The sequence below is a fragment of the Pristiophorus japonicus genome, chromosome 12 (genome assembly GCF_044704955.1).
Source record: "Pristiophorus japonicus isolate sPriJap1 chromosome 12, sPriJap1.hap1, whole genome shotgun sequence".
NCBI classification, from domain to species: Eukaryota; Metazoa; Chordata; class Chondrichthyes; family Pristiophoridae; genus Pristiophorus; species Pristiophorus japonicus.
In genome coordinates, this window is record NC_091988.1 from 135,313,785 (window position 1) to 135,329,124 (window position 15,340).

A 15,340-nucleotide genomic window follows, 5' to 3' on the forward strand; every position below is an offset into this window, starting at 1 on the left:
AAATTAACCCGACTCCAGTTGAATATTTCCATCTTTGGTTTTTCATTGTACCTTTCCATAACTACTCTAAACCAAATGATATTGTGATCCCAAATGCTCCCTGACAAAAGCATGCTCCACTTGCCTCAATTCATTTTCCAGAACTAGACACAGCACTGCTTCATCATTGCGATAGAAACATACTGATCAAGAAACTTTTCTTCTACACATTTCAGGAATTCCTTTCCCTCTGTGTCCTTTTTACTATTATTTTGCCAGTCTATGTTAGGATAATTCATGTCCCCCATTATCACTGCTCTGTAGATTTTGTACCATTCTGCAATTTGCCTGCAAATTTGTTCCTCGATCTCCTTTCAACTATTTGGTGGCCTACAGTTTACACACAGTAGCATAATCAATCACTCCTCTATTGTTCTTTAATTTTAACCAAATAGATTCTGTCCTTGACCCCTCAAGTACAGAATCCCTCTTCAGTGCTGTAACAGTATCTGTGATCAATAGTGCTGTCGCGCCCCCTCCCTTTATCTCCTTCCCTATTATAATGTATGCATTACTCCAATGCGTACAGTTTTGATCTCCGTATTTAAGGAAGGATATACTTGCATTGGAGGCTGTTTAGAGAAGGTTCACTAGGTTGATTCCGGAGATGAGGGGGTTGACTTATGAAGATAGATTGAATAGGTTGGGCCGATACTCATTGGAGTTCAGAAGAATGAGAGGTGATCTTATCGAAGCATCTAAGATAATGAGGGAGCTCGACAAGGTGAATGCAGAGAGGATATTTCCCCTCATAGGGGAAACTAAAACTAGGGGGCATAGCCTCAGAATAAGGGGCTACCCATTTAAAACTGAGATGAGGAAGAATTTCTTCTCAGAGGGTTATAAATCTATGGAATTCTCTGCCCCAGAGAGCAGTGGAGGCTGGGTCATTGAATATATTTAAGGCGGAAATAGACAGATTTTTGAGCGATAAGGGAATAAAGAGTTATGGGGAGCGGGCAGGGAAGTGGAGCTGAGTCCATGATCAGATCAGCCATGATCAGATCAGCCATGATCTTATTAAATGGTGGAGCAGGCTCGAGGGGCCAAATGACCTATTCCTGCTCCTATTTCTTATATTCTTATGTTCTTATGTTGCAGGGCTAGCTGAGATTACAGAGATAGGGGCATTAGAAATAGAGCAACTTCTGCGATAATCTTGCATAACCTTCTACTTGGCATTGTCTAATTCAGAGCGATTAGTGCAGCCATTCTCATGGTGTATGTGAGCTTTAAAGCATACGGTAGGATTCACTGAAGTAGTTTTAAGTATAGTATTAACAAACGTTTGCAGTGTGTGTAACTATGATTACCTTTTGTGAGGTGGTGGGATGTTTTTTCGAGCGAATTACTTCTAAGTGATCTTCTAATGGAAGGGATAACTGCGGTTCCTGACTACGAGATGTCCTGAACATGGTTTGGGGCTTCTGCTGCCTCGTGACCTTTCTCTGCTTTTGCTGCTAAAGGCCCAGAAGGTTTGCCAGAAATGTGCCGGGCTGTTTGCCCAGGGACAATACTGCTTTCAGAAGCACCCCATTGCTGGTGAGGACCTGACACCAACCTGAGAAGCAGCTTCCTTTTCCTGTACTGCAGAACATAGCTCGGGGTGGAGTCCGCACAGTACACGGTGTTTGCCCATGGTCTCCGAATACCTAGCTCATAGCTGCATGCAATGTATCTACAAGCTCACAACAGCCAGTTGTGACAACTGTTACATAGAATTCATAGCACAGAAACAGGCCAATCGGCCTAACTGGTCTATGCTGGTAATTATACTCCACACGAGCCTCCTCCCTCCATACTTCATCTAACCCTATCAGCATATCAAGTACTTTTCATATATTACTTAGAATATATAGCACAGAAAAAGGCCATTCGGCCAACTAGTTTCTGCTGGTGTTTATACTCCACATGAGCATTGACCACGCTCGACCAGCTCCGGTGGGTGGGCCACATTGTCCGCATGCCCGATATTAAACTCCTGAAACAAGCATTCTACTCCGAGCTACATCACGGCAGGCGCATCCCAGGAGGGCAGAGAAGGCACTTCAAGGACACCCTCAAAGCCTCCTTGAAAAAATATAACATCCCCACTGACTCTTGGGAATCCTTGGCCCAAGACCGCTCAAAGTGGAGGAGAAGCATCCGTAAAGTTGCCGAACACCTCGAGTCTCTTCGCCGGGAGCACGTGGAAGCCAAGTACAAACAATGGAAGGAGCGCACGACAACCCAAGCACCCCACCCACCTGTCCCTTCAGCCATCATCTGTCCCACCTGTGACAGAGACTGTAGATCCCACATTGGTCTCATCCGCCACCTGAGAACTCATTTTAGTGTGGAGGCAAGTCATCCTCGACTCCGAGGGACTGTCTAAAAAGAAGTCTCAGCCTGAGCATATTCCCTCCCTACTAAACCTAACCTTATCAGCATATCAAGTATTCTTTATATATTACATAGAATATACAGCACAGAAACAGGCCATTTAGCCCAACTATTCTGTGCTGGTGTTTTAACTCCACACGAGCCTCCTCCCATTGCATCTGCCTCATCTCAGCCTTTGAGCCTTCCAGTTTCTCTCATGCACTAGTTTCTGTTTGTAAGCATCTGAGCTATTTTCCTCAACTACTTCCTGTGGTAGCGAGTTTTACATCCTGACCACTCTCTGAGTAACGACATTTCTCCTTGGTTCCCTATTGGATTTATTAACTACTTTGTATTTATGGCCCCTAGTATTGGATTTGCCACATCTCTCTCCACATCTACCATGTCCAATTTTCTAGTATTCATAATTTTAAAGACCTCCATCAGGTCATCTCTAAGTCTTTTTACTAAAGAAGAGCTCCAACCTGTTCAATTTTTCCCGATAGCTGGAATCTCTCAGTTCTGGTACCAGCCTTGTAAATCTTTTATTTACACTTTTTCCAGTGCATCTATATTCTTTTTTATAGTGTGGAGACCAGAATTGTGAGCAGTACTCTAAGTTGTCTTTATGGCCTCAAAAGGTAAAAGATGGACATCAATCAAGAATCCCCTTTTGTGCTATTTTAATTTATACACAAAGTCTCATCTGCAATTGCCAGCTATGTTCATCATCATCATCATAGGCAGTCCCTCGGAATTGAGGAAGACTTGCTTCCACTCCTGAAGTGAGTTCTTTGGTGGCTGAACAGTCCAATACGAGAGCCACAGATTCTGTCACAGGTGGGACAGATAGTTGTTGAGGGAAGGGGTGGGTGGGACTGGTTTGCCGCACGCTCTTTCTGCTGGCTGTGCTTGATTTCTGCACGCTTTCGGCGTTGAGACTTGAGGTGCTCAGCGCCCTCTCGGATGCACTTCCTCCACTTAGGGTGGTCTTGGGCCAGGGACTCCCAGGTGTCAGTGGGGATGTTGAACTTTATCCGGAGGCTTTGAGAGTGTCAATCAATGGCATTGTGCAGGATAAGGAACTACTCCACTCCCATTCTTAATGTCATAGGCCATCCCTCGTATCATAGAAACATAGAAACATAGAAAATAGGTGCAGGAGTAGGCCATTCAGCCCTTCTAGCCTGCACCGCCATTCAATGAGTTCATGGCTGAACATGCAACTTCAGTACCCCATTCCTGCTTTCTCACCATACCCCTTGATTCCCCGAGTAGTAAGGACTTCATCTAACTCCTTTTTGAATATATTTAGTGAATTGAGGATGACTTGCTTCCACGCCAAAAAAGGATGAGTTCATGGGGTGTTTCAATAAAGGACCTAATATTCCAGATTCCGAACTACATATTGAAGGGTGGAAGATGCCTGTGAATGGATTTTTTTAATGTGTGTTTGCCATTGCAGAAGCAGAGCAGGGAGTTATCTCCAGTGTCTTGGTCAATATTTACCCCTCAATCAATATAACATTGTTAATGGTTGCCCTGATCAGTGAGCAATGTTTGGTGAGCAGATTGCAATGCCTGGTTCATCTGTTGCCCCTCCTTTTTAAAGCAAGGCCCTTGAGATCTGAATGCCAACATTCCATGTTCTCCAACGCTCCGAGCGGTGCCTCCGGCACTGTGACATCCGACCTTTCCACAACAAGTCCAACAGTTCCCCATAGTCACTCGTCTATGGGGCATCACCTGGTGACCCATCTCAGTATAACTGCTTGGAACCTCCTGGTGTGTCTCTGTGCTGATGCTTGTGATGTGTAACCACTGTGTGAAAGGAGCATGTTTAAACCCACTCTGCCTGATGGGAAAAGTGAGGGCGCACAGTTAAAATAGCTCATGTCTCAAATTGACAGAGCAATCTTGATGGCAGTCATAAACCCGAGGCCTCTCTCCCCTGACAACCAATGCAAAAGAAAGAAAGAAAGACTTGGATTTATATAGCACTATTCACGACCACCAGACGTCTCAACACGCTTTACAGCCAATGAAGTACTTTTGGAGTGTAGTCACTGTTGTAATGTAGGGAACGCAGCAGCCAACTTGCGCACAGCAAACTCCCACAAACAGCAATGTGGTAATGATCAGATAATCTCTTTTTGTTATGTTGATTGAGATATAAATATTTGCCTGGACACCGGGGATAACTACCCTGCTCTTCTTCAAAATAGTGCCATGGGATCTTTTACGTCCACCTGAGAGAACAGACAGGGCCTCGGTTTAATGTTTCATCTGAAAGACGGCACCTCCGACAGTGCAGCGCTCCCTCAGCACTGCACTGGAGTGTCACCGAGATTTATGTGCTCAATTCCCTGGAGTGGGACTTGTACCAGTCTTTTATACTCATGTTGCTTAAATTTTAATTCTGAAGATAGTGACCATGGGCCAGCCTCTGCCTCCCCCCACTTACACTGCAAAATCCGGCTGCCTTCTGTTCCAGCAGCAGAATCATTTGAACCTAACTGACCCGGAAATGGAGAGTAAAATGGAAGTCCTGCCTGCACCCTCCATTTTCCCACCTCACGGATTAGCTTAAAACTATGTCAAAAAGACCCAGGAAACACTGGGCCCAATAATAACCCAGAGCCGGGTTCTGAGTGGTGCCTGGGGAGGGGAAGGGGGGCGATAGTGGGCATGGAACCCAGGAGATGTTGGAATGTTTGATTTCAACATGGATACTTATTTAGCATTTTAGTTACAGGTTTCGCGTTTCTGATGCGCATCAGCGGACATAGTGCACACCCGCATGACGTGATCGCAACGCGACTATTTCAAGCGCCAATGAAAAGATGGAACTTGGAAAGGTTGCAAGAGATGGCAATTGTACAAGAAGGTCTCAGAATGCTCAAAGGCTGCACCCCTCTTTAATGACGCCTTGCTTGATGTACTGCTGGGGGCCATAAGGAGCAGGAAGGAGATAACTTTCCCCAGTAATGGCAAGAAGAAGCCTGCAGCTGTCACGAAGAAGGCATGGTTGGAGGTAGCGGAGGAAGTCAGCAGTAGCAGTATTGTGCTCCATACCTGGATCCAGTGCAGAAAGTGCTTTAATGACCTAACCAGGCCGGGAAAGGTGAGTACAGTTACCGATTCATCTACATCCTGGAATGCACACCCCATCTCTTACTGTGTCTTGTCAAGTGTACTCTATTGCATCACTCCTCACACCCACTTCAGTTTGAAGAGCTCCCATCGTTCTCTTGCTATGAACTTCCTCACCTCCCCATTTATCAATCCACCTCTGCAATTCAACGCAACCCTTATGCTATATGATGCATCTGTGTGATACTCTCCCTCATCGAATGCACCGGCCAAAGACATGCCTTCCAGACACTTATATGTTTGTTGCTCCCCTGTTGCAGGAAAAGCCATCTCAGAACACAAGGGAGAGGGAGTGAACCAGAGGTGGGTTGCCACACATACTGCAGCTTACATCATCAGAGGAAGAGGCCTTGTAGATCAGTGGCATATCTACATCCCTGACCATCGGAGATGGAGAGACTGGGGGCGGAGGGGGGGGGGAGGTGTGAGGGGGAGAAATTCAGTATCGTCGCCTCGTTTGGGGTGCTAACTTTTGGAAGCTTGGAAAATTAGCGCCAGGCTAACTGCAAATGCACAAATTAGCCTCTCACCACAGCTAAGAAGGTAGCTGTGAGCATTGAGTATTTATTGATGTCCATATGCCTGACTGTTAATGAGCCCCATGAGTTGCCGTAGTGTTCTCGCCCTTGTTTCAATGGCGAGTTTAGAGAAGCCTGGGAAACCCCTGTACGTCATGTTAAATTTAAACCTCAGCGAAAATCTGATTGAAATTGCCTCATTTAAATATTATAAGCAGTAACCCGCCTCTGCGCGGGGGGATAACGCACACACATCGAAACACACTCGAGTTAAACCCGGAAGTCAGCATGTTGGAGCCATCTTCCGGACGTGCTGACATTTTTGCCGATTTTACCAACCCTCCGGAACCCAAACACATGCACACTTTTACTATTAAAATTCCTCCCTCCCCCACCGTTTATGGGAGTTCGGATAAGGAAGATCTGGCAGTGTTAACGGGAAGCTGACAGTATGAGTATAAAGCTAAATCAAAATTGTTATGCTCTGACATTCAAATCACATGGAGTTTACTCCCTTACATTGTACAATCTCAGCAGGTCTCAAACTGTCCTGATTGTGAATCTCTCACCAACACTGCTATTTAATGATTGAAGCATAACCCCATTCAGCTCAGCATGTTCAAAATGGAGTTTGTAGCATCCTGTGGTGAAGGGGAAAAAGCTTGAAATTCAGAAAACTTTTATACAGTACTCTGCTGCTTCTTTGCAACTGGAATCTTCCCTGGAAGAGTTCCAATGCTTTATTGGCTTGTGATTTGAGGCTGAAGTTTGGCAGAGTTTAAATAGCCGAACCTTCTGCCGAGTCCCATGTGAAACCTGTGAGAACTTGGCCAGGCAAACAAGTCAGCAAGTGAAGCAGGAATACGCAGCCTGGGCTGAATATTTCCTTTCGGAAGCACAGGATGGAAAATAAAGTTTGGAAATCAAAATAAAATGAATTCATGATGGTAAATCACCAACTTCACCAAATCTGGGTTCAACACCCATTTAACGTCGCTAATACCTTTTCAGATGTTAATTTTACTAAGCATCGTATGTGGAACATGGATCACACTTACCTCTGAAGGTTGGGGGAAGAGGTTCCCTCTGCCAGCCACACTTTGTAAATTGGGTCGCATTAAGCCATGAAGACCAGGAAGGTCTGAACTTTGATCTTTGATCTTTGGAGTGCTAACCTGACCACAGGCAGGGCAGCAGTGGTAAAACAGAGGTCAGCATCCTTGGGGATGATAGAAAGAGAGTAACTTGGTCACAGCTCTTCTTGCTGAATTCGGGTCTTCACTATTTTCTGTTACTTCTGCCTAATATGACTTGTGCCACATGTCTAATCAAAAGACGATCTGGCTACATCCAATTGTCATATTTTCACCAATTGTCTTGTTATACTAGCAGATTCCGCCCCCCTCCCCCCCCCCCCCCGCCCTCCCCTATTGTCGCTCAAGACAAGATAGAGGATATTGACCCTGAAATTCCGGCTTCACTGGGTGTAAACGGAATATGTACGGCAATGCGCATGTGCTGAAAACCAGCTTTTCCGAGATCTTCCGTAGCCAGGACCTTCGCGCGGGCGAGATTGGGCTACTTGCCCATCTATTGCCCAGTGAATGAGCTTAAAACTCTTGCATCTTACAACACATAAAAATAAAAATTAAAAACACATGTTTATGTTAAAAACCCTGTCCATTAAGGTAAGTTTATTTTAAACCTTAATTAAAACACTTAAAAAAAATCCCCCCAATTTTTTTTTTCCTAAAACGTTTAATTAACTTTAATTTCAATTAAGGTTAAATATGTGAGGTGTTGTTTTTATTTTTTAAGTTGTGTTTGGGTGTTTGTGGGGGGGTTTCTCATTAATAATAATGGAGCTCGTACTAATGGAGTTCCCATTATTATCAATGAGAATACTGTACCTTCATTGGCTGTCCAGTGCCACATGACTCCAGCTCCTCCCTCCGAATCTCCAAGACTTGGATGCGCTGCGAAGCGCGGGAAGAGAAGGCCTCCGACCGGAATCAATTGCTGGAGGCGGCAGGAGCAAAAGGTAGGTGTGGATCTTTTTTCTTATTTTCTGGCGAGCGCCCACGGGAAGCCCAGCACTGGGATTTCAGGCGCATTATTTTAGAAGGACAGGAGCTATATAACATGTAATGCACATGTAATAATTGTTTATTTCTTGATAGCCATGTTCTAATAAGCGTAAGGTATTACTTTGTGGAAATATGTCTTTTGCTGTGTGTAACCGTGATTAAAGTGGTCTGTCTCTTTAAGAGCACAAGTTCGAATTGCTGTCAGGAAGCACACTCCAAGGCCATTGCCCAGTTTGCCTAATTCCCATCTCCAACGTTTGGAGAGACCAGACTCTCAAGATCAGAAGAAAGCATTAGAAAATGGTAAGACTGCCCTTATTTTGACTAATTTCCATTTTAATATATGTATCTGTTTATTGGCAGATTGCTCACTGTTCAATTGTGATTTATTGCTCTCTTATATGACTACACTATTTGAACTAATCATGTGCAAGTTTGTTTACTGTTAGCGCAAACGTTTTCCTGGAAGAATCACTCAACACTCGGGGTCGGTTCCAACGCCAAAACGGCCTTTATTACGCCGGCGGGGAGAGAGCTTCTGGTCCAACTCCAGGCACTCCACTCCACCGAACAAAGAAATTAATCGATATTTATATGTTTTACAATTGTTCATTACAGTTACTCAGCCCACTTCGGCTGGACACAATCCAATCATAATGATTATAGATTACATATAGGTTTAAATGGGCCATTAGAATTAACCCTGGTACATCAGGGGGCTGCATGATCAGTTTGTGACAGTTGGGGGCTGATCCCTATCTGTGTGATGCTCTCCAGGCCCCCCCTTAACTTCGTTGCTCATGGCTTCTGCCGGTGCCTAGTTCCTTATCTCTATGGTTGCTAGGCACCCTATATGGGGGTCACTGACTTGAGGACATTCTGTACTAGGTACCGCAGTATTCTATATACTATCTTGTCTCAAGCTGTTGATTCAAGACATTCCTGAGACCAGGCTCTGCAGGGTCAGTGCTCAGTCAGCAGATTTAGCTAACTTGACTAACCGAGTCCCCTTCATGCTTTGCTAAGCCCCCTGGCAGCCATTTTATATTTGGCTAACATTTTAAACATACATACATACATATATATTTATACATCCAGCAGGTGTCTTTGTATTCCTACAACATTTATACTGCCAGATTTTGTTGTGTATTTGTTCTCAAGATGTGTGCTTTTCAATCTTGGGATGCGGTGTTGCTGGCAAGATCGGCATTTATTGCCCATCTCGACTTGTCCTGAGAAGTGGGTGCTGGGGCTTCTCCTTGGAGTGGCTCGCTGGACCATTTCAGGAGGCAGTTCAAAGTTAACCGTGTTGGTGTGTAACTGGATTGACATATAGCTGGACTGTGTAAGGATTAGTGAAGCAGTTGGGTTTATATGGCAATCCGACAGCTTCATGGTCACTTTTATTGATATCAGCTTTTTATTTCTAGCTGCCTTGTTCTTAAAACTGCTATGGTGGGATTTGAACGTGCATTTTCTGAGTTACTAGTTCAGTGAAATAACCACTCTGCTGCTGTATCCGGGAGATCCTTGCAAAACTCCATAATTACCCATTGCTCAGTGACTAGGTGGTGGTGGTTGTAGCCACTTCAGACAATATTTGATGGGGCTGCTCCTCAAATTCTGGTTGCACTTCAGTCTCACACTCCTGATCTTTGAGCACCCTGTGCGGAGGGGGGCGAACAGGTCGGACGGCCTCCTCATAGGACTGCTCCTGGGCCTGGCCAAGGGGGCCATCAACCGATCTAGGCAGCAGGTGGTCGAGGCGGTCGTTCAGCCTGACTGCCTGCCTCTCTTCCACGGTTACATCCGAGCCAGCATGTCTCTGGAGATGGAGCATGCGGTATCCACCGGTACGCTTGTGGCCTTCTGCGAGAGGTGGGCACCGGAGGGACTGGAGTGCATCATTTCAACTGGGAACAGAATATTAATTTGATTTAATTGATTTGATTTGACAAAGGTTCCCTTTATGTTAAATTGTTAATTCGTGTTTTTTGTGTCCTCAAAAAAAAAACAAGAAAAAACAAGGCGGTACTTGAATTACAGTTTCTAGAGTGTGACCCCCACCCGCTCCCCCCCTCTAATCAGGGGGCACTTGTTTATTATCTTCAACAAAATAGTTGTAGCCACTTCAGGCTCAGGGCTAGACTCTGGTGTCGGCTGTGATATTTCAGGGAACTCACAGCACACACAGCCTTAAGATGGCAGAATCTTCCAGAAGTCGCCAGTCAGGTGACCTGGTCCCTTTATTATAAACAGCACTGGTGTCACAGGTGTCCACAGGTGGAGCTAGATATATTACACTTCTCCCTCCTTAATGAAGAAGTACTTATAACAAACAATCATCATACATAACTTGCACGGTTATACACAACAAAAGATATGGACTTATTTTGCCATATTAACAAATCAAGCTTAAGCACTTGTTTTCTGTTTCAAAGATTATACTTTCGCTCTCGAACAGAATCTTCCAAACCTGGTGTCGAATTTAAACTCATTCGAGGCTGATCCTGAAGAAAGTTTTCTTCCAAGGGATGCCCTTGATTTCCATTTGAATTCTCTCTAACTTCAGACTGTTTATCTGCCTGACTCGGACTCAGACTTAAACTCTGACTTTCTCTTGGATTTGTTCCCAGTACATTGGATGTAGGATATGCTACTGGTGTATCAGAATTATCTGATGAGTCAGAAATAACTGAATCATTCCCATCTTCAACCACTTCCACATCTGTAGGTAAAATATGATCAATGTGAACAAACCAAACCTGTCCATGATCAAACATCTTGACCAAATATGTCCGAGGACCATATATCTTCACCACTCTTCCTAGCAATCATTTGAACCATTTATGGTGATGGTTCTTCACTCTCACCTTCTGAGTTAATTTCACACTTCCCTCTTTTACTCTACCTCTATCATGATTCTCTTTCTGTCTTAATTGTGTCTCTTCTACGGACTGTGCCAAGTTTGGTTTTAACAACGAGAAACTGGTTCATGGCTGTCGTTTGAGAAACAACTCTGTTGGTGTTCTACCAGTAATTGTGTGAGGAGTATTACAATGTGTAATTAGAAAATTAGCCAATTTGTGGTCCAATGACAACTGCCATTTCTTTGGATTTGGATCCAACATCTGTTTGATGAGGGCAAGTTTTACAATTTGTACAGTGCACTCTGCTGCACCATTTGAAGCAGAGTGGTACAGTGAAACCTTGATATGTTTCACACCATTTTTGCTCGTGAACTGTGCAAATTCTTCTGAACGAAATTGTGGTCCATTATCAGAAACAATTTCTTCTGGGAGACCAAATGAAGAAAATAATCTTTGTAAAATGTCCAATGTTTTACTTGTTATTTTCCACATTGGAAATACCTCGACCCACTTTGAATGGCTATCAATCACAATGAACAATTGTTGCCCTTCTAGCTCAGCAAAATCGATATGTAGCCTTTGCCACACCCTAGCTGTAATGGTACTGATGGTGGTTTCTTGCTTACCGATTGACATGTCGTACACTGCCTGACAATGTACTATATATCTTTATCTAGATATGGCCACCATAAGTAACTGCGTGCAAAACTCTTGGTCAAGCACATTCCCAGGTGCTGGCCATGGAGGTCTCCTAATAAGTTGGACCTGAATTTATTTGGTAGAACCACTCTTGCACCCCACATGATACAATCTTTATCGACTGATAATTCATTCCTACGAATGAAAAATGAATGAATATCTTTGTCTATTACGTGGTTTGGCCATCCATTTGCAATATAATCATACACCTTTGACATAACTGGGTCATGTTTGGTTGCTATACCAATCTCTTCAGCTATGGCCGGCAGTTCATCAATATATGAAAAATAAAACACGTCCGTCTTCCCTATCGTGATGGGGAAGGCAATCTAGCCATAGCATCAGCATTACTGTGATCATCTGATCATCTGTATTCAATATCATATGTATATGCTGACAAAATCAAAGCCCATCTCTGCATTCTGGCTGCAGCTAATGTTGGAACTGGGGACTTTGGATAGAGGATTACTGTCAGGGACTTTTGGTCCGTAAAGATGGTAAACTTACGACCATTCAAGTATTTGTGGAACTTCTTGACCCCAAAAATTAATGTCAAAGCTTCCCTTTCAATTTGCGCATAATTACACTCACTGGCACTGAGAGTGTGTGAAGCAAAAGCAATTGGTCTCTCCTCCCCACGATGTAATACATGAGAGATCACTGCCCCAACTCCATATGGAGAGGCATCACATGGTAGCTTAATCTCCTTAGATATGTCATAGTGAACTAACATGATGCTCTCTACTAATTTGCTTTTACACTCCTTGAATGCTGTATCGCATTCTTCTGACCATTCCAATGGACCTGGTTTTTCAACAACTCATTCAGTGGATGTAACACTGTAGCCAAATTTGGTAAGAACTTCCTATAATAGCTTAAGAGACCCAAAAACGATCGAAGTTCAGTGACATTCTTGGGAGTGAATGCATTTCTGATTGCATCCAGCTTTCCCTTGGTTGGATGTAAACCATCTTTGTCTACTCTGTATCCTAAGTACTCCACGGAGTTTTGAAATAACTCACACTTACGAGCAGACACTCGTACTCTGTGCTTCTCTTGCCGTTTGAGCACTTCATTCAATATATTATGAATTTGCCTATTTGTTGCTGAAATTAGTATGTTATCTAAATTACATACTACCCCTTCAATGTCTTGCAAAATCTGATTCATCACCCCTTGGAATATGGCAGGGTTGGAAGACACTCCAAATGGTAGCCTGTTAAAATTAATATAGGCCTAGATGGGTATTTATCGTCAAGCATGACTTGACTCCTCATCTAGTTCAAGCTGTAAGTAGGCATTTGTAAGATCCAAGTTTGAGAAGATCTGACCACCTGTCAGTGTTGTGAACAAATCTTCTACATTTGGCAATGTATTGGGGACATTACCCTCTAGAAGCTGGTTTACGATTACTTTATAATCACCACACAATCTTATTTTACCATCGGACTTAGGTACAACAACAATGGGTGTAGCCCAATTCCAATGATCTATCTTAGAATTAATGTTCTCAGTCTCTAGTCTTTTGAGTTCTTGCTCAACTTTCTCCTTGAGTGCATATGGTACGGAACGTGGCTTGCAGTAAACCGATCTAGCGTCCTTCTGTACCCTGACACTCACCTTGAAGCCTTGGATCGGACTGCCTGTTTTGCAGAACACCTTCGGATAATTCTTGATGACATCATCCTTTGACGCAAATCTCGTTTCAACACGAAAAATCTCACTCCAATCCAGCTTCAGTGATCACAACCAATTTCTTTCTGGTAAGGCAGGCTTGTCTCCTGCCACTACTATTAGAGGCAAGCTCTGAAATTGATCCTTGTATTTCACCGGTACGGTGTTACAAGCTACCACAGGAATGTTCTCTCCTGAGTAGCCTCACAGCTCTATCTTGGATTTCTCCAATGGGAAATCATGCAATTTGTTGATTTCCTTGTCTGCAACATCTGTGTGGATTATGATACTTTTTGAATCACTGTTAGTTAACCTCATGCTCCTGATGATGTTTAGCTCTAACATCTCCTTGTCCTGTTGTTTTTCTTCCATGGTATGTAGTCTCTGGGGATTTCTACTCGTAGCTTTGAAAGCTGGTTTACCCTTCAGTCGGTCTGCCTTCGCAAGATGCCCAGTTTTCCTGCAGAAGAAACACTCTGCCTTCACATATGGACAACTTTGAACAATGTGTTGTCCCAGGCACCGATAACAGGACTTCAATGCTCTGTTACCTTTGCCAGTTTCTGAGTCTTTGGGGCCCAACCGCCTTTTACTTTTAACCTGCAGGTGATTTACCTCAGTTGTCTGATGACTGAAAATAGTATGAAATTCTCGGGAATATTAGTCAGCCATGTTCATTGACATAGCTGTCTGACAAGCTAAATCAAAAGTCAGGTTAGGCATTGTCAATAACTTTCTTCTGATTGCATCATTTTTCATCCCACAAACAAAGCGGTCACCCAATGCTCGGTCCTGAAAGTTTCCGAAATTACAGTGAATGGATAGATTTTTTAATTCTACGATACACTCATTGATATTTCCTTTAGTTAACTGATCTCGTATTCCAAAACGATAACTTTTAGCAATTTCCGAGGGCTTGGGACTGTAGTGCTGTCTACTTAAGAGTTGTGTCCTTTGACTTGTCAGGCACAAGCACATTTTTCAAGGTTTCATATACCTCGGCCCCTGCTTCAGTTAAGAAAATAGCTTATTGTTGTTCCAACACCACCCGGTTATGGTTTTCATCATCGGGGACTTCGATGATATTGTTTGCGGTGAATAGCATTTCTAGCCACTCCACATATACTCTGAAACTTTCACGATCACATTGAAATTCCCCCAAATGCCCTATCACTCCCATAGGCGTGGCCATCTGGACTCTAGCAGTTCAAACAAGTGTGCTTGTAATTTACCTTCAATTTGTAGCTGTCAAGCAAACCAGAGAAGCTCTCAAAATCTCTCTGTCGGCTGGCTGAATCCTCCACCAACAAAAATTGCAGCTTTGATTTATCCGCTTAATCCCATCTTCGCCGCTATTGTGATATTTCAGGGAGCTCACATACACAGCCTTAAGATGGCAGAATCTTCCAGAAGCCACCAGTCAGGTGACCTGGTCACTTTACTGGCTGCAGTGCCACAGGTGTGCACAGGTGGAGCTATATATATTACATCGGCAAGATCAAGTGGCGATGGCAGGTCCCTTCCTTGAACCAGTTGTGTATTTATATCAGCTTGCATGGTGCCAGCCCTCAGATTACTAGACTTATTGAATTTAACAACTTGCCATGTTGGGATTTGCACTCAGAGGGGCTCATTTTTAACATTGAAGACGGTGTTGGGTTTAATTGCGGGTGGGGGTTAAAGTTGTGGAAAATGTCAATGCGTCTGGAAGCCGTCTCCAACGCACCAACGCATGGGTTTAAGTTGGGTGTGTTCGGCAGCGTGCGATTAATCACTCTGGAGAGGCGCATCAGCGATTTGACTATTTAAATTAGTGTATTGCATCAACATTTTAACTGGCATTTAAATTTAACAGCGCATGCACGGGTATCCTGGGCTTCCTGAAACTCACTATTGAAACCAAGGCGAGAAGAGAATGGCAAATCATGGGGCTCATTAA